At 34.3% G+C, this 22,455-nt stretch overlaps 1 long non-coding RNA gene across 1 annotated transcript in view; it reads left to right on the top strand.

Annotated features, from left to right (window-relative positions):
* Positions 1–21,938, top strand: part of LOC137648413 (uncharacterized) — a 224,114-nt gene extending 202,176 nt beyond the window's left edge. Inside the window, exons 2-3 of the long non-coding RNA XR_011045611.1 lie at positions 10,961–11,084; positions 21,793–21,938. This is a non-coding gene — a long non-coding RNA (uncharacterized lncRNA). The remainder of the gene's footprint in view (positions 1–10,960; positions 11,085–21,792) is intronic.
* Positions 21,939–22,455: the final 517 nt, after the last annotated feature.

Raw genomic sequence — 22,455 nt, forward strand, 5'->3', positions numbered from 1 at the left:
ATATATATATATATATATATATGTCTGTGTGTGTGTAAATATCAACCACAATGGTATTTGATACCGATTTCTACCTTGGGAATATATATACACTGGAATTCATTTATGATCAAAGCTTCTGGCTGGGCAGAGTTTCGAACCCCTGCCACAGCCGAAACCATGCCTACGAGGACTCTACCAACTGAGAATTATAATTTTATGACAAAACACCATACATATTCCTGTCGAATTCAGGAATCTGTCTTAGACTTGAAATAAACCCATCTCCACCATGATAGCAGAATTATGAGTTTTCAACACGTGCTTATTTAAGATGAATATATATCACTAACACTCACGATTTCAATCAATGTAAATATCAACCACAATGACATTTAATACCGAATTCTTTCTTGGGAATATATATCCACTGGAATTCATTTATGATAATAGCTTTTGGTCGGGCACAGATTCGAACCCTTACCAATCAGCCGAAACCATGCCTGCGAGGACTCTACCAACTGAGCTTGTTACAATGTTATATTTCTCTTGATAGCTCAGTTGGTAGAGTCCTCGCTGGCATGGTCTCAGCTGAATGGCAGGGGTTCGAATCTCTGCCCAGTCAGAAGCTATTATCATAAATGAATTCCAGTGGATATATATTCCCGATATAATTCGGTATTAAATGGCATTGTGGCTGATATTTACATTGATTGAAATTACGAGTGTTAGTGATATAGCTACAGATACACACACACACACACACACACACACACACATATATATATATATATATATATATATATATATATATATATATATATATTCTGAAATGAGCAATATATTATACTCCTCTTAATATCTGGATTCTCTCTGTACCTCGGGATCAGAGGCCCATGGGGAAATCAACTAAAAGATGATAATAGCTTCTGGTTGGCCGGGGAATCGATCCCGGGTCCGAGATCCGGCTGACTGGAAGCTATTATCTTTGATTTGATTCTTCTTCGTATCTCCAGGTATAGAGAGAATCTAAATATTAAGAGGAGTATAGGATATGACTTATTTGAATACAAATAACACGTCTAAATGTGCAAAATTTATCATGTTTATATATATATATATATATATATATATATATATATATATATATATATATATATATATATATATATATATATATATATATATATATAAAGGTCTGCATATATATATATATATATATATATATATATATATATATATATATATATATATATATAGGCCTCCGACATCTATTGACGCAAAAGGCCTCGGTTAGATTTCGCCAGTTGTCTCCATCTTGAGCTTTTAATTCAATACTTCTCTATTCATCATTTCCTACTTCACGCTTCATAGTCCCCAACCATGTAAGCCTAGGTCTCAGAACTCATCTACTTCCTTGCAGAGCCAGGTTAAATATCTAGTGAACTAATCTCTCTTGGGCAGTGCGAAGAGCCTGCCGAAAACACCTCCATCTACACATCACCATGATCGCATTCACATATAGCACTAAGTAATTATTATAATTATTATTATTATTATTATTAATTGCTAAGAGACAACCCTAGTTGGAAAAGCAGAATGCTATAAGCCTAGGGGCCCCAACAGGGAAAATAGCCCAGTGAGGAAAGAAAACAAGGAAAAATAAGATATAACATCAGTAACAACATTAAAATAAATATTTCCTCTATAAACTATAAAACTTCAACAAAACAAGAGGAAGAGAAATTAGATAGAATAGTGTGCCTGAGTGTACCCTCAAGCAAGAGAAATCTAACTCAAGACAGTGGAAGACCATGGTACAGAGTTTATGGCACTACCCAAGACTAGAGAACAATAGTTTGATTTTGGAGTGTCCTTCTCCTCGAAGAGCTGCTTACCATAGCTAAAGAGTCTCTTCTACCCTTACCAAGAGGAAAGTAGCCACTGAACAATTCCAGTGCAGTAGGTAATCCCTTGAACAAAGAAGAATTGTTTGGTAATCACAGTGTCGTCAAGAGTATGAGGACAAAGGAGAATCTGTAAAGAATAGACCCGACTATTCGATGTATGTGTAGGCAAAGGGAAAGAACCGTAACCAGAGAGAAGGATCCACTGTAGTACTCTCTGACCAGTCGTAGGACCCCATAACTCTCTAGCGGTAGTATCTCAACGGGCGGCTGGTGCCCTGGTCTTTTTATTGTTTCATTTCTAATCTTGTCCTGCCATCTGATTCCCAATATTCTTGTGTCGGCTTTAAAAGTTTTAAAATCTACAAAATCTGTTGGAGATTGTCTCATTGTCATACCAGATCTCACTAAACTAATATATAGCCAGATTTGTATATGTAATTTCACTTTTACTTAACCTAGCCATTGTCTGATTTTTTTTTCACTAAATTTCATCTCTAAAAACCCTGTATTAGAGATCATAGTTCCTAAACCCTTAAATAATTCTAACTCATTTATACTTCCTCCATCCAATGACATTTCATCTTTTAATATATATTCCTACCTTCTTCGGTATTTCATGCATTCTGTTAAGCAAGCGTTGTAAATCACATGGTGTTCTGCTAATAAGGACAGCATCATTAGCATACTCTAGGTCAACTTATTTCCTATTACCAATCCAGTCCAATCCTTCTCCACCATCTCCACCTGTTCTACTCATTGCAATATCGATGAGGAGGATGAACAACATTCCCTTGGAGTACTCCATTGTTCACTGGAAATTCATTTGATAGAATTCCACGAAGATTAGCTTTGCACTTGCTCTGCTCATGAACAGATTTATTGAAATTCACATGTTTAAGATAAATTCCATAATATAGTAATGCTATCCACAAAATCGGCCGATGGACACTATCAAAGGCCTTTTTATAATCCACAAGTGCCATCAAAAGTGGGTTTCTCTATTCTACGCATTGCTATACAACATGTCTCAAAATGAAAATTTGGTCAGCAACTTCTACCTTTTCAAAATCCTGCTTGTTCATCTGATAGCTTTTCATCAATCCTTCTCTTTACAATAAGCATATTATATATTTTCATGATACCTGACTTAGGTGTAATGCCTTTGTAATTATTGCAATCTGTCAGATCTCTTTTGCCATTTTCACCTATACTCCTAGCTCATTCATCAGATTTTGTCTCTTCAGGTAGCGTTCTACATTCTGCAGAATAATCTTGTAAGTATTCTGGGGTCACTTCATTTTCAGCCACTATCATCTCAGTAGTTATTCCATTGTAACCAGAAGCTTTCCATCTCCTGAGATTTTTAATGATAGCTTCGATTTCAAACACACTGAATTCATTCATGGACCCATCAAGGTCTTCATCAGCTTCAGGTAAATCATCAAATTATTTCTTTTATATCTCCTATTCATGAACCCGCTTAAGTGTTCCATTCAATGTTGCCTTTCTTCATCTTCGGTTATTATAAGAGATCCATCACTCTTTTTTATGTGTATATGCTTCTTCTTTTTTGCCCTAATAGAGATTTCATTAATAATTCCGTGAGCAATTCTTACACCATAGCCAATCCCTGAATCTCTAGTTTTGTCACCCTCATCTGCTTTTCTGTCTAAATATTCTCTCCAGTCATTCCTGACTTTTCTTTTGGCCTCACTATCAATACTGGAATACTTAGTATGCTCTTCCTAATAATTGTTATTACTTCTTCGAAAACTTTCAACAATCAATTTCAGTCATTGTGTCCTTTTTAGAATATCACTTATCATTTGATATCCATGGCTTTCTCCTTATAACTGAAAGTCCGAAAACTTCACTACCAACTGATTGATATATGTTCTTAATATCACACTACACACACACACACACACATACACACACACATGCATACAAACACACACACACATATATATATATGTATATATATATATATATATATATATATATATATATATATATATATATATATATATATATATCACAGCTGGAAAATTATATAATCTCCCGAGCTCCAAACTCACCTGTTTATTTTACATAAATCTGATACTCTTGAAAAATGATACCCGAGCTCTGAGAATATTATGTAATCCCCAAACACCACTATATAAGAACACTGAATATCCAAGGTCTCTTACGTAACACTTAAAACAAAACTGGGTAATTACTTAACTTTATAAGAACTAATAAAATACAACCTCTTACTTCGGTCCTTAGTCAGGGATTACTTGCAAAGAATCTGTAGGAAATAATGAGGATTGAAATAATACACACTACAAAAATGAATATATTCTATAGAGTACAACACTAATACAAAAGAATTAACACCAAAATTAAATCACTCGAAATATTAAATCTGAACAAAACCTTAGACTAAGATGAGAAAATTTGACTCTATGAAAAAATTATACAATCACCTGTGTCACCTGAAATTAATTTGTAAAGTTATTTAATTTTGATACTTAATGAAAATAGTTAACACTTTAACACAAAGGATTAAGTTTTAAATGAAATTTATGTAAATGTAACTATTACATTTACGTCTTTTGGATCACACGAGGTTACCGAACAGGTAAGCCAAAATAAATACACTTAATTGTTTAACCTAAACCTCACTGGGCCATTTACAAAAATTTATGACAAAAGTACTTACATTAACACAACACACATTCAAAGGATTCATCATCGGTTGAACATACTATACACGATATATGTTAGATAGAAATCGTTAATCACATTTGACAGTAAAATGCTATTCGTACCTGAGAGGAAACACGCTCGAGAGGAGAGAGAGCAAACTTGCCCCTTTCAAAGGGACAGGCTGGATCTCTTTTGGAATTGAATGAGAAATACAGTTAAATGAATGACGTAAGTCCTATGTAATTTACATAAATTTATTTAAACCTACATGAGTGGAACTCACCTTTCGAGCTGGCTATACAACCATCAAATACACAAACGAATTACATGAATAAAATATTTAATCCTGTACAAGACCGAGATAAATAATCTGCAACTGCGTTATCTTCACCCGATATATGCTTTACATTAATCAAATATGGTTGCAAACATAATGACCACCTAGTTAACCGTTGATTATTATTCTTCATTTTATTAACAAAACATAAAGGATTGTGATCCGAGCAAACTGTAATTTCTTCATTCTGTGGTCTGTTCAAGTAAACTTCAAACTTGCTTATCGCTGTGACTAGCGCTAGCAGTTCTTTTTCGACTGTCGAGTAAGCTCGTTGTTGCTTCTTCAGCTTCAATAACATAAAACAAAACAGGGTGAAGAATTCCATCCTTGTCTTCTTGTAATAGTACAGCTCCAATCCCATTATACGATGCATCCACCTGGATAAGGAATTTCTTGTTGAAATCAGGTGCTCGCAGAATCAGTTTCAAAATTATTATGGCCTTTATCCTGTTGAAGGACTCCTGGCACTCACTGGTCCATACAAATTTTTTCTTGCGGCTAGTCAAATCCGTCAAGGGAGCGACTGCAGCCGAAAAGTTTGGGCAAAATCGTTGGTAGAATTTTGCAATTCCCAAAAATCATTCTAATTGCTTCCTCGTTGTGAGGTGTGAGGCTTTCCTTATTCATTCGACGTTAGCGTCTAACCAAGCAATTTGGCCTCTTCTGACTTCAAATCCCATGTACCAAACTGTTGCCTTTCCAAATTTGCTCTTTTCCAGGTTAATCGTCTAGTTTGCTCCTCACAGCTTTTGAAATACCTTCTTCAAAAGTCAGAGATTTTCTTCCCAGGTCGATGAATATATCACAATATCATCAAGGTATATGCTTACTTCTTCAATCGATCCTAGAAGGTTATCCATCACTCAATGAAAGATAGCGTGTGGTTTCATTAGATCAAATGGCATGGCGGTGTATTGATATAGCCCAAACAGAGTTATAAAGGCTGAAAACAATTTTGCGTTGTCGTCCAAAGGAATTTGGTACTAGCCTTTTAACAAGTTGATCTTGGAGACGAACCTCACTTGTCCGATGTTGTCAAGTAGTTGGTCTAAGAGCGGCAGGGGATAATTATCGGCCACACTGATCGAATTCAACTTTCTGTAGTCTGTATACATCCTGAAAGATCCGTCTGGTTTTTTTCATGAGCAGGAATGGAGAACTGTAAGGGTTAGAACTTTGTTCGGCTATTCCGTTTTGAAACAAATAGTCCACTTCTTTTCTCATGACTTCTCTGTGATACGGTGATAGTCGATGAGTGCATTGTTTGAACAGTCTTTCCGTGGTTTTAAGATGTATCTCATGCTTCATCAATTGGTTTGTTTATGGACGTCCGAGACAATTTCAGGGAAACTTCTAATCACTCGGCTTAGTTCTTCTGTGTTCATATGAGTTAATTTCTCTACCAAGTTCCTAATAATGGATGAATTATTCACTTTGCTTACCGCCCCTATCCTATATCCATGGTCCTCTTCCATGGAGGGAATGGTTTGCGCCATACACACCTGTGAAGTTTCAGTCTCGTTTCTGTTGAAGTATGGTTTCAATAAGTTAACGTGTACCTTCCTTTGGCTTTTTCTTCTTCCTGGGGTTTAGATAAAGTAGGTAAAATCACTGATCGTCTCCAAAATCTTGAATGGTCCTTGGAACTAGTTGGTGAGTGGGAATCTCCTTATCGGTAAGAAAAGCAACACCTGTTGTCCTCTCGCAAACTGTCTGTCTTTACTTTTCGTATCAAACCTTTTCTTCATTTTCTTTTGACTCGTTTTCACGTTTTCTAAGAAAAACTTCCATATGTCGCCGATCGCGTTTCTCAAATTCTGGACATATTCTCCATCCGTTTCCTCTAGATCCTTCCATTTTTCTGCCAACATTTTAATTGGTCCTTTTACTTCTCGTCCAAACACCATTTCATTCAGGCCACATACCATGCTTTCTTGATAAGCATTGCGTACCCCAAATAACATTAACGGTAGTCTGATGTCCCATTCATTTCCTGTTTCGTTGCAGTACTTAGTCAACATACTCTTCAGGGTTTGATGAAACCTCTCTAATGCACCTTGGGTCTTCGGGTGATAGGCAGTAGATAGTTGTGTTTCACATCCAACAGTTTCATCACATCCCGAAACAATTTTGACGTAAAATTTGTCCCTCGGTCACTCTGAACGATTTCCGGAATACAAAACATAGTAAAAAAGGTCTTGTAACTTCTCGCCGATTATTTTGACACTGATGTTCCTGACGGGTATGGCTTCTGGGTATCTCGTCACTGGACACATCAAGGTTAACATATATTCATGACCTTTCTTCATCCTTGGTAACAATCCCACAATGTCAATCATTACCTTGCTGAGGGGTTCTCCTCACACTTCAATCGGGTGTAAGGAAGCTTATGCATGCCAGGCCAGAAAAAGTATTTCATAACTTTTTCCGTTGTCTTCCTTATTCCTAAGTGTCCCTTCTCATGCGCTACGGTGATCACCTGTCTTCTCAACGGTGTGGTAATCAATATTTGACAGTATATCCCCCATTCGGCATTCCTAGGGATATCATCGGGTCTATGCTTTCTCATAAGCAACCCATCCTTAAGATAATGACAGGTGGGAGACTGCTGCACTTCTGTCTAATCAGCCACACGGTACAATAACTCTGCTAATATCGCATTCTTCTGTTGCAATCCTATCAGCCGTTTCCTACTCACTTGTCCTACTTCTAATGCTGAGTTTTCTATTTCTTCCAAATCCATTGCTCCCTTGTGTTCCTGTTCATTCGTCTGCCATTCCTCTTCTTTCGGGCTCACTCGGGAGTCCTTATATATATATATATATATATATATATATATATATATATATATATATATATATATATATATATATACATATATATATTATATATATATATATATATATATATATATATATATATATATATACATATATATATATATATTATATATATATATATATATATATATATATATATATATATATATATATATACAGTATATGTATATATATATATATATATATATATATATATATATATGCATATATATATATATATATATATATATATATATATATATATATATATACAGTATATATGTATATATATACATATATATATATATATATACATATATATATATGTATATATACATATATAAATATATATATATATATATATATATATATATATTATTCCGAATAAAAAAAGAAGAAACGCACTTTTATAATGTATTGTTCGTAAAGCAGTATTGAAGATTTGTCAATTGTCTCAGGGTCATAAGGCAACTGTATAGGAACAAAATGATAATGGCGATAATAATGATAATGAAATATCTTAATCACACAAAATTGACAGTGAGTCCTATAGAGAATACAAAAATGTCAACTAAGCAATAAAACTGAATGAGATATAGGTAGAAAAATTGGTGTATAAACAAATAATCAATGTACATATGCAAACGTTCCTTACTGAATAATATGTAATATGTAATCATCGCTGCAGATTTAAGTGTTGTCCTATGACTTGTCCAATGTTTGTTTTTAAATGAAGTCATACAGACATGTCCAGCAAACAGCAGTTTTTCCTACAACAGGAAAAAGATGTGGCCGAAAAGTAGCTAGAAGGACCGGTGATTGCATGTACTGGGAGGCGATGAGAGTTCTGTGAAATATAAAACTGTTAATGACGATGACTGGGACAGGTTGACAATGGCTGCGTCTTTCGAGGCCGGTTTTGGCGGATGCCACGAATACCTATCTCAACAACCCTGTTCAGTTCTTTTCAGAGGAAGAAGTTCAGTTCGCGTGCTCATCCCTGGGCTGAGTTCAGCAAGGGATTGAAAGGGATTGGTTGTTATCAACATTGCGAATTATTTCACAACCTCAAAGACGGTGAGCGTTGCATCTGCTAAGTAAGTGTTGTAGTAAGCGAAGCTAATATAGGAGGGCTGGTCCTTTACGTCACGCGTGAGAGAGAGAGAGAGAGAGAGAGAGAGAGAGAGAGATGTTATGTCAGCCCTAATGCATTGGAACAGCAGAGTATGCCTTTTGTGTCGTTCAGTCGCCATGATTGAAAGAATAGATGAGGGAGTTTATTTCAGGGTGTGGGAACAATCCTTTCCTTCAACTGCGACAGTCTGTATCTAAACCAACTGTTAAATGCCTCACACACTACAGTAAATTGGAAAGGGGCTCTGCTGAACACTTGAAACAGGTACAGTACAGTAGACAAAAATTAACCCACGTTTTGTCTTTAAGTTACTGCATCAAGTAAGAAGATCGGAAAAGAAAAAAAATTTGATATTCAAATTCTATAGCCTTTTTTTCAGACTAATGGTCATACAAAAAAGAAACAAATCCTGAATGTAGGCTACATGGAAATCCCATGTCCATTTCTTTTTTTTTCCATGTTAGAATATCCTCTACTTATGTTTGCTCTCGTATCCATGTTTCTCTTTTTTTGTCTTAGTGTTATTCCCATCATTATTCTTTCCATTGCTCTTTGAATTGTAACTGTAATTAGCTCCGAATGTCACAAATTCTCCAACCCACCATCCAACATACTCGTTATCTCCGCATTTTTCATGATCTGAGTCCCTCATAATCAACATGAATTGCACGATTGATTCCTTTCCACCTTTACTTATTTGTATTCATTACTATTCATGTTGACTCTCATGATACTCTGTCATCAGTTTCCATGGCATTGCATCACTATAGTTAATTAATGCTGAATTATCCGAAAATACTGCCTGTTTAATATCTCCTAACCTACACTTACTTCGATTGCTCTTTCATAGACTTCTCTCAAACCTTTGTCCATGAAGAAAAGTTTATTCAACGCACTACGCCGTTCAATATCAACGGCTTACAGTACACGCTGGACCAATAACTCCCATATTCATGGAATCCTCCGAAAACCTATTTCTATCAGAAAGAAATTTAATTTCCTTAAGAAAATGACATTTTCACCATAAATATACATCCTCGACTTCCTACTTACCTGCTACAACTCTCTCAATTTTACCGTAAACGCCTGAGTTTTATGTTTACTAAACACTATTTTTTTTCTTACAGGCCTTCTTTCAAAATGTATTCCATAAGCGTACCATAATTAATGCTTAATTCCAACCCCTTTCTTTACTTTAAAATCCAATTCTTCTTCCAATGTGAACCTTTCGATTAACTCTTTCACGTTCTCTTTTCAAGTAATGTAGGGTTATTTAATATTAAGAAGTTTACTGCGCCTTAAAATTGTTAGAGTGGCCTTCGTTCCTTCGCCCTTCGCTAGATTAACGATAGATATTAATTTGACCAGTACATATATTCATGAATTGAACTGATTTCTATCGATGATATTCTTACACTTGGGAGTGGGAGTTTCTCTAAGGAATTGGCCCGTATCTCGTTCAGCAGTCACTGCCACAAATCCCCTCAAATACAATTTATAATTCAGCTCATCCTTGCGTCATTTAGGTCTGTTTCTTTTGTCGTTCACATACAACAACTCAAAATTCTATCTTCTGAACAGAAAGCCTCTCACTCTTCATAATGTTTCTACAAAATTAATTTTTATATCTGTGTCCTTACTCCAAGTTATGAAATAGGCATGTATTCTACTTTTGTTATAAAGATAAAATTCTCCAACGCAAATATTAAAGGAAAACAACAATACCCGGGTTACTTAATATCATAATTATGCTGTTAATGGTCTTTTCTTCAAATCATTATGAAATTAACTGGAAAATGGTAATCAGTTCATATATTTCCTTCTGGCCACACTAGCTGTCCTACCAAATTTGTAAGTGCTTTGAGGTTTCATAAGAACACAATACCGCATTTTTGACAAAACCAGATTTGCACATTACTTTTTGCCACTTAGACTAAAACTTTCTTTCCCCAATGCCATTACATTTTGTAGATATTCCATCAAAATGTTTTAGAACTTTAAGCATCATATGTAGTTAGACTGTCAAATAGATTCTTATCACTTTGTAAAGTTCAACAATGATTTAGTTTATAACTTTATTTTTCAGATGCGGACTTTGGGCAAGATGTGGGCGGTGTTTGCTGCCAGCAGAACACGACGTGTGATTGCCATTTTGACTGTGATCTGCCTCCTCTTGGCTGTCCAAATCTTGACTCACCGAAGTAGTACAGGTGAGAAAAACATGTCTTGTCACTCAGTCGTTTCACTTCCCAACTGAAGATCAAAGCCACGCTTATCACGATTCACGAAACTAAAGTTGGTGCTTATCTCATTACAGTACAGCAAAGATAAGAATTTATATAAATGCAATATACATAACTTTCGAAATGCTATGAAGCAATTTCCAGCTTAGTGATGTAGAATTCAATATTTAGCCAGCTATTTTATAGGCTGAAATATTTAGATTCCATTGGTTACACTCGCCAATTATTGTAGCCTACATAACTTTATTGCCTAATTTACTTCTAACTTCTTTCTTTATTTCAATATCAAGAAAGAAATGAATGAATAAAATTCTCCTTCCAAAGTGGTATTCAAACCCCACTTAAAACTGCTGGTTTCTGTCCGGGCTTACAGCTGTCTATCCGATTAAGATTCCTTATTACAACTAAAGCTGAAGACCCCCTCGTCACCACGTTATTTTGGGAAGATTTTCTTATCTAATTCTTTGTTAGATTGCATGACCTTCGATGAAAGGCCTATCCAAGTACATTAATGCCATTGCAGTGTATATAGCCAATGAATGTGCACATTATTATCGATATTCATACCGCATTAACTACTTAAGATTTCATATCATGGCAAGGACGTTTTTTATGCTAGATTAACGATAGATATTGATTTTGATCATACCATATATTCATGAACTGAAATGAATTCTAACGATGGTATTCTTGCACTTGGGAAGTTCTCCATTGATTATCCTAAGAAATTCTAGACTTAGTTTTTCATTCAGTCAAAGAATTTACTGTAAATCATATAAAATGTGCAAGAAAATGGCGGAGTTTATTGGTCTTAGAGACTTTTGATTCTTGGTGACAAATAACTATGACCATTTTATTCTTTAGATTAAGCCTATTTAAACGTATCATAACGTTGGAATGAGTCTATTTTTCTTTTATTAATGTGCATGTGAAATGAATAAAGTTGTGCACGTAAGAGCTGAAATAAATCATTCCCTTCTACGTAAGAGAGGAAATAAACGTTGGCTCCACTCTCTCTGTAGTATGTTTAAGTGTATTACATTAGGCCAGGTACACTTCCAAACATACTCATGAACACACACATAGCACACGCACACACACAATACACACTCACACACACACACACACACACACACACACACATATATATATATATATATATATATATATATATATATATATATATATATATATACATATATATATATATATATATACACTCCAAGGCACTTCAGCTGGTACTGCTAGGGTGCCACCCTCCCCCGTTATCCACCACAGATGAAGCTTCATAACGCTGCATCCCCTACTGCTGCTACCTCTGCGGTCATCCAAGGCACCGGAGGAAGTAGCAGGGCCTACCGGAACTGCGTCACAATCGCCCCCCATTCATTCCTATTTCTAGCACACTCTCTTGCCTCTCTCACATCTATCCTATCACCCAGAGCTTTCTTCACTCCATCCATCCACCCAAACCTTGGCCTTCCTCTTGTACTTCTCCAATCAACTCTTGCATTCATCGCCTTCTTTAGCAGACAGCCATTTTCAACATGGCCAAACCTCCTCAACACATTCATATCCGCTCTAGCTGCTAACTCATTTCTTACACCCGTTCTCACCATCGCTACTTCGTTCCTAACCCTATCTACTTGAGATACACCAGCCATACTCATTAGACACTTCATCTCAAACTCATTAAATTTCTTGGTACAATCACTTTCTCATACAGAACTCTCTTTACATTCATGCCCAACCCTCTATTTTTACCACTCCCTTAAATGCCCCCAACACTTTGCATTCGACATTCACTCTCTGACGTACATCTGTTTCCACTCCACCATTTGCTGCAACAACAGACCCCAAGTACTTAAACTGATCCACCTCCTCAAGTAACTCTCCATTCAACATGATTTTCAACCTCGCACCACCTTCCCTTCTCGTACATCTCATAACCTTACTCTTACCCACATTAACTCTCAACTTCCTTCTCTCAGACACCCTTCCAAATTCTGTCACTAATCAGCCAAGCTTCTCTTCCGCGTCTGCAACCAGTACATCATCATCCGCAAACAACAACTGATTTACCTCCCATTCATGGTCACTCTTGTCTACCAGTTTCAATCCTCGTCCAAGCACTAGAGCATTCACCTCTCTCACCACTCCATCAACATACAAGTTAAACAACCACGGCGACATCACACATCCCTGTCTCAGCCCCACTCTCAACGGAAACCAATCGCTCACTTCATTTCCTATCCTAACACATGCTTTACTACCTTTGTAGAAACTTTTCACTGCTTGTAACAACCTTCCACCAACTCCATATAACCTCATCACATTCCACATTACTTCCCTATCAACTCTATTATACGCTTTCACCAGATCCATAAACGCAACATACACCTCCTTACCTTTCGCTAAATATTTCTCGCATATCTGCCTAACTGTAAAAATCTGATTCATACAACCCCTACCTCTTCTAAAACCACCCTGTAATTCTAAGATTGCATATATATATATATATATATATATATATATATATATATATATATATATGTATATATATATATATATATATATATATATATATATATATATATATAGATATGTATATGTGTATATATGTATATGTGTATACATACATATATATATATATATATATATATATATATATAAATATATATATATATATATATATATATATATATATATATATATATATATATATATATATACTGTATATATATATATATATATATATATATATACTGTATATATATATATATATATATATATATATATATATATATATATATATATACTGCATATATATATATATATATATATATATATATATATATATATATATATATATATATATATATATATATATATATATATATACAGTGTACGTTTATAAATAAAGATTTGTCTAGATCTAAGAAAAGAAACCGAAAAAAAAGTTTTAAGAAAGGTAATAAACTCTCCTGTAATAAAAGAAAAATCTGATGAGTATATTTTAAGTCATACAAAATAGGTTCTCCGGGTATATGATGAAAAGGAAGCAAGTAAAGAACAAATGAAAAGTAATTGATCAAAATTTCTATTGCGAATCAGCAAAATAGATAGATGGAAAAATTCTCAAACAAAGTAGAGAAAACTATCAGAAAAGACCAAAAACCTTATAAAGAGATTGCAAAGTAAAGAAAAATCCAAGGGAGATGAAATAGAATCAGCAGGATTATCCAAAACGATAAACAAACTAAAAAGCAAAGATACTCGTAAACATAATCAGACCAAAATTGAGGAACTACCAAAGAAACGAATAATCATCAAATTGATGAAAAGAATTGGATCAGGGTACCAATAGATATTTTCTTTAAAAGATGGAATGGAAATGTTATTAATAAAAGAGATGCAGTTATGAAAATTGCAAAGGATTTCTCTACAATGCTATGCAATAGTGATATAAGAAATAACTTTGCCAATTGAAATAATGAATCTCCCGAGCAAGTACCAAAAGTAACAGTAGGAAAAGTAAAGAAAGCATTAAAAAGACATGAAAAGAAGCAAACCAGCTGGAGAAAATGGCTTAACAATTGATTTGATAATAGATGGAGATTTCATAGCAGTAACCCTCGCTGAATTTTACAGAATATGTCTTCAACAGAGCTTGGAAAAAACATGCTAATTCTCAAAAAGGGGGAAAAAAAAAAACTGACAAATTACCGCCCAATAAGTTTACTCTCTCTAATGAAATATTTACAAAGATCATTTCAGGCCGAGTAGGAATACAGGTTTACTCTAATGAACAAAGAGAGCATTCAGGCTTTAGAAGTGGGCATTCAAAAACTAACCGTATCCATGTAATTATCCAGCTAATAGAAAAATTCACAAATTATGACAAATCACTATGTATGGTATTTATAGACTATGAGAAAGCTTTTGATTCTGTCAAAACTTCCTCTGTAATGAAAGCCCGTCATTTTGTGTTAGAATTGATATCGATGGGAATATATTAACAACTCAAGATTTGTAGATTACATAGTTTCTATTTAGTTTATCATAGGAGAAATCGTCTAAGATGATAGAAGATTTGAATAGAGAGAATTATAAGACGGTAATTGAATATGAATAAAACTAAGGTAATGTTAAATGAAAATACAGAGACAACAAATAAGGATTATGGATGAACCTTTAGAGATGGTTAATGAATACATATACTTAGGACTGTTTCCCCAGGATATGAGATTGAAATTAAAAGATGGCTATGCATGGAATGAAAACCTTTTTGCAAACAATATGAGATTAAGAAAATTAAAAGGCCACTTTCTCTAATAAGAAATTATTTAATCAGATGGTTCTACCAGTATTAACTTATACATCATAAATTTGGAACAAAGGCGAGTTACAACTCAGAGAGCGATGGAAAGAATAGTGATTGAAATAACACTAAGAGACATAAAACGAGCATCATGGATACAAGAACAAACTAAAGTAGAGGATATTCTAACATATAAGAAAAAGAAACGGACATGGGCAGGATATGTAATGAGAATGACAATTAATAAATTGACATTAAGAATAACAGGATGGGTCCCTGGAGACGGTAAACGAAATAGTTGAAAGAAGAGAAGACTATGGATTGACGAGCTAAGAAATTTTATCTGTATAGATAACAAACAGACGTGTGTTGAAGGACACACGAGAGGCCTTTGTCCTGCAATAAACTATCAATGGCTGATGATGATGATTATATATATATATATATATATATATATATATATATATATATATATATATATATATATATATATATATGTGTGTGTGTGTGTGTGTGTGGTGTGTGTGTGTATGTGTGCTGTGTATTATACACTCATAGACAGTTTTAACCGCACACAGACATAGACACACATTTATATATATATATATATATATATATATATATATATATATATATATATATATATATATATATATATATATATATATATATATGTGTGTGTGTGTGTGTGTGTGTCTGTGTCTGTGTATACATACATAAATAGCCTGTGTTAACCAAACATAGAAATATACATATATATACACACGTGTGTGTGTTGGAAAGTTAGTGAGTGTTTTATATATATATATATATATATATATATATATATATATATATATATATATATGCATTCAATATGGGCTTTAAAAACTATATATCTTGTCATAAAAAATATTGTAAAATTTAATAATTTTTTCCACTCTCCAGGTGAAAGAATTATCCGACCAGCTTTATGATTATTCAACTGATGTTTGTTGTTATCATTTAAAAGATATTTTTGTTTGAAGTGAATTTGCAAACTGGGTGTAGGTGAAAGTTACTTCGTAAGGTCTGGATAACAGGACTGTTGATACCATTTATTCAAACCTGCTCTTGCATTTCTATAATGACAATCCATGACATTTGGACATCAGCAAACATATACTGTATTCAAACCCATTTTTATTTATATTTCAAAAACTGACTGGAGAAAACATGAAAGCTATCCCCTATAATGTTGACCAATGACTGTTGTATCCTTGTCTCAAATTCTGTAACACACTTAATGCTTAAAATATTCTAACTCTTTATACATCAGGATAATATTCTCCTCTGTACATCGATGACCGTTATAGTAGTCACCATTGTCGACATCCAAATGAGCAATGAATGGCTTTACATACCACAGTGCCGAGCTCTATAGCCCAGTATTTATAATACCAAATCAAATATATTATATGATACCTGTGTCAATATGCAAAAATCAGATTTTGATATTGTTGGAATGATCGCATATATTTGTTGTAATTTATATGCTGCTAGATGGCGCCACTGTGTATCCTTTAGAGGTAACGAGGTAACTTTGTCCTTTGGTGACGTAATAAAAGATCACTTGGAAAGTTCGATCGAGACAAGAAGACGGTTTTTTTCTCTTGACCATGGCCGGGAATTTAATAGGTTATAGGCACAGCGCTCAGAATAAATGGTTGAGATTATACTTTGATGGCGATGGACGGAAATTTGAACAGTGGGACATGATATTTCTTGGATACCTGAGACTGAGAAAATTGAAAGCTGTTGTCTGCTCGCCGGAAGATCAAGAAGTTGACACCGAGAAAAATGGGGAAGCATTTGCTGAACTTATTCAATTTCTTGACGAGACAAGTCTAGCACTGGTGATGAGGGATGCTGTCGACGATAGAAGGAAAGTACTGAAGATCCTCAAGCAACAATATGCTGGTTCAAGTAAGCCACGCATCATATCATTATACACAGAATTGACATCTTTAATCAAAGAAGAAACCGAGACTGTTACAAACTATATTATACGAGCAGAAACTGCGGCCACTTCATTGAAGAGTGCAGGTGAAATAATTGGTGATAGTCTACTGATAGCAATGGTGTTAAAAGGCTTACCAGACAATTACAAAGCATTTGTAGTTGTTATTACCCAGAGTGAAAAGGAGCAGACATTTGCAGAGTTTAAAGCAGCCCTACGCAGTTTTGAAAATACAGAAGCATGTAGGAGGAGAGAAAGTAATGACCATGTTATGAAGGCAACTAACTGGAGAAACAAGGCATGCTATAAGTGTGGTGAAACAGGACATTTCTTTTAAATTGCATAAACAAGCCGAAAGGAAGATGGTGTCTGAACTGTCAGAATTCTACTCATAATACCAACACATGTAGACGTCAAGGAAGGTCAAATGGGTATAACGAGAGGATAAACAGTTTGGTTAATGAAGAAACCGCAGGAGATCATTACTCATTTATATTTAAAGTGTGCAGCGATATGAAAATGGTAGAAAGTCCAAAACCAGACATGCTATTGGTAGATTGTGGTGCTACAACGCATATTTTGACTGATGAGTCAAGATTTACTCACTTTGATGAAACGTTCAAACCAGAGAGACACTTTATTGAACTGGCCGATGGAACAAGGTGCAACAATGTGGCAGTGAAAAGAGGAGGTGCCATGATCAAGATGATAGACAGTGATGGCCGGCATTGTAATGTGAAGCTGAAAAATACACTGCTCATCCCAACATATCCTCAGAACATTTTCGCTGTTCAAGCTGCAACTGAGAAGGGTGCTAAAGTGATTTTTTATCCTAATTCTGCTGAATTAATTGATAAGAGTGATATAAAATTTTTCATTGAAAAGTGTGGAAAATTGTATCACTTAAAATTGAATAATGTTCATATCAATGTTGATAGTGTTAATTATGCTTGTGATTTGAAAGAATGGCATAAAATCTCAGGCCATTGCAACTACTATGATATTGTAAAGCTGGAAAGTGTAACAAAGGGCATGAAAATTATACATCCAGACGTTAAACCTAATTATTGTGATATATGTGTGTTAGGTAAAATGAAACAAACTAGAAATAAAAACTTTGATACTAAATCTGAAGTTCCCTTAGAATTTAGCAGGTCCAATAGAACCTGTTTCAGGTGAAGGGTTTAGATATGCTATAGCATTTACAGATGACTGTACAGGGATATTTTTTGTGTATTTCCTGAAAAAAAAGGTGATGCAATTCCTGCCTTAAAGAAATTTTTGTCAGACTCTGCTCCGTATGGAAAAATTAAAAGACTAAGGTCTGACAGCGGGTCAGAGTTTATATGTCAGGATTTTACCAATGTAGTTATTGATAATAGAATTAAGTATGAAAAGTCTGTTCCATATTCGCCGCACCAAAATGGCACAGCTGAGAGAAATTGGGGAACTCTATTTGAGATGGGAAGGTGTCTGCTAATTCAATCTAAGTTACCAAAATTGGTATGGCCATATGCAATTATGACAGCTGCTTATATTCGCAATAGGTGCTTTAATGATAATTTAAAACAAACTCCTTTCTTTGCCTTGACAGGAATAATACCTGATTTGTCAAACATGAGGGCATTTGGATCAGATTGTTATGTATATAATAGAGACAAAAAGAAATTAGATGATAGATGCTCAAAAGGAATATTTGTAGGATACGACAAGGGTAGCCCAGCTTATCTAGTATATTTTCTTGAAACCGGTAAAATCATGTGACATAGACTTGTAAAATTTGTGTCAAACAAGCAGGAGAAAGAAAGCCAAACTATTAATGAGTCTGATGATATTTTTGATGACGTAGTTCCTAATGAGGAAGTTGATAGGGAACCACTAGTAAATGCCAAAATGTTCAGGTAGTTGAGCAACACCACCCTGGTATTTTTTAAGTAAATGGAACAAAAGAGGAGAAGGGTGAAACACTTAAATATCCTGTTAGACAAAGAAAACCTCCTGCATATTTGAGCGATTATGTTACTAATGTTGATGACAAAGACCAAGTATTATATAGTATAGATTACTGTTACAGAGTGTATGCCTTTCCTCAGACCTATAATGAAGCTGTTGATTCTGATCAAGGTAGACATTGGGAAGAAGCCATGCGTGATGAAATGAACTCATTGAAAGAAAACAATACTTTTACTTTGACAGAGTTACCTATAGGCAGAGAAGCAGTGGGGGAACGCTGGGTGTACACAATGAAAGATGACGCTGTTGGTAATAAAATCTACAAAGCTAGATATGTAGCTAAAGGTTATTGCCAAGTAAAGGGTGTTGATTATAATGAAACATTTGCTCTAACAGCTCACCTTACATCAATTCGTGTATTAATGCAATTAGCCGCACAAAATGATTTGTTTCTGCATCAAATGGATGTAAAAACTGCATATCGAAATGCAGAAATTGATTGTGATTATATATATATATATATATATATATATATATATATATATATATATATATATATATATATATATATATATATATATATATATATATATATATATGGATCAAGCAGAGGGTTTGAGGTTGAACAACCTAATGGACGTAAATTAGTTTACAAACTTAACAAATCACTGTATGGTTTGAAACAAGCAGGTAGAATGTGGAATAATCTTTTACATAAAGTTTTGGTTGAAAAGGGGTTTAGGCAAAACTCGGTGGATCATTGTGTTTATATTAAACGTTTTCAAGATGAGGTGGTTATCATACTTGTATGGGTTGATGATTTGATTGTTGCAGCAAGTAACAAACAACTATTATACAGTGTAAAACAAATGTTGAAAGACAGGTTCAAAATCAAAGATCTAGGAAAATTGTTTCATTTTCTTGGCATTGATTTCAAACAATGTGATGGAACTATTAAGATGAATCAGAGAAGGTACTTGTGTAAAATATTAGAAAGGTTTGATATGTCCAATTGTAAACCTAAACATACACCTTCTGAACAAAAGATAGAATGTTCAGGTGAAACGTTGACTGATAGTAGATATTGCGAAGCTGTCGGTAGTTTAATATATGTTATGGCATGTACAAGACCAGATTTATGTTTGATCTTCACAAAATTATCACAATATTGGTCAAACCCAATACAAGATCACTGGGTTGCTGTAAAACATGTTTTTAGATATTTAAATGGAACTTTGGATTATGAACTTTGTTTTAGTAAATGTGAAAATGAAATGTTACACATAGTTGGATACAGTGATGCTGATTGGGTATCATCACCTGATGATAGACGTAGCACTAGTAGTTATTGTTTCAGTTTGAGTGAAAGAGGGCCGTTAGTGTCATGGAAGTCAAAAAAGCAACCAACAGTAGCTTTGTTAACATGTAAAGCAGAATACATTTCATTGGCTGCGGCCATTCAGGAAGGCTTGTATCTTAGGCAACTTTTGAATGATTTAGATTTAGCATGTCGGTTTGAACCTGTTCTTATTTATGAGGATAACCAAGGTACAATTGCATTATCCAAAAATTCTGTAAAACGTCAAAGATCAAAACATATTGATATTAAGTATCATTTCATTCGCACTGAAATAAATGAGGGAAGAATTCTTCTCGAATATTGTCCTACAGATGAAATGGTAGGAGACATGTTTACTAAATCAACTACAAAATTTAAATTGGATAAATTCAACAAATTTGTTTTTGGCTGGAACTATAGGACTGCATGAAAGTCAAATTGTTTTGTTCAGTGACCTTAATAAAATTCATATTCTGTAATTTATTATTTTCAAATAAGTGTTGTAAATATATATGTTGTAATAAGGTGTAATATGCGATCAAGTGATCGCATATATTTGTTGTATATTTATATGCTGCTGGATGGCGCCACTTTGTATCCTTTTGAGGTAACGAGGTAACTTTGTCCTTTGGTGACGTAATAAAAGATCACTTGGAAAGTTCGATCGAGACAAGAAGACGGATTTTTTTTTTCTCTTGACCATGGCCAATGGTCATATCTGTTAAAACAGATATGACCATTTTTATTTCTATTCTTTGAATATCTTCTCTCAGACTTAGACCACTTAACGGAAGTTGTATGCATTGGTATTCTTCCCTATGTACAAAATAATCAAATAATGATAGCTTTGTTCGTAGATATTGCAGCAAAGCAGTGACTGACTTCTGACCTAGAGATACAAAAATGGAAGTGACATTGGGTCTTGAAACTTAGTAGGGGTAATAACATCTGTCTTAACAGGAAAGGGTACAAGGAAACAATGTTTAAATTAGCAACTTGGTGATAATAATAATTCAGAATAATATTTGTGATGGCACCACTAGAAACATCTGTACTAGACATCTGTATCTATCTCTTCGTACAGAAACTGTGATCGAAGACGGCTCAAGGAGACTCCTGCCGATCGTTGAGCATCTGCAACCATCCTCAACCCAGAGATCGGAGGTGGAAGGACAAGGCAAAAGTGAAACAGACAAAGCCTCTAATGTAAGTCAAAACTCATTTGAAACTCCTCTGGCAATCATTTCTGTTGGTTATACTTTTCAGGTGTAAAATATTTGGAGACTTTATACAGAGACATAGAAAAATTGTATGAAACCTAGATTGCATTGCGTCGGTTCGTGTGAACCTTCATAAATGTTGTCCTTGTGAATGACTAGTGTGTGTAGGCAGGAAAACTTTTTGCATATTTTTTTTTATGAGAATTTGTCCCGTCTTATCTAAACGTTTCTCCTTTGACTAATTAGTAACATTCCCTTTTGTTTTATTTTATTCAGCATTCACTTTACGTTCCTTTGTTTGATACTGCGAGGTGACGATTAGTGTGCAATACGATTTACATTTCAGTAGTCCATAACTGAAATAACTTATTTTCATTTTATATTTTACTAAGGTGAATTTCATTCCAAATAAAAACAACATTGCGTATTACAAAGAATAATGGTGAGTCCAGATTACAAATCTATTTACAAACCATTACACTGATTTCTGTTTCACATGTAATTAAATACCTAGCATTGCTTGGAAG

This window comes from Palaemon carinicauda, chromosome 10 (genome assembly GCF_036898095.1).
Source record: "Palaemon carinicauda isolate YSFRI2023 chromosome 10, ASM3689809v2, whole genome shotgun sequence".
NCBI lineage: Eukaryota > Metazoa > Arthropoda > Malacostraca > Decapoda > Palaemonidae > Palaemon > Palaemon carinicauda.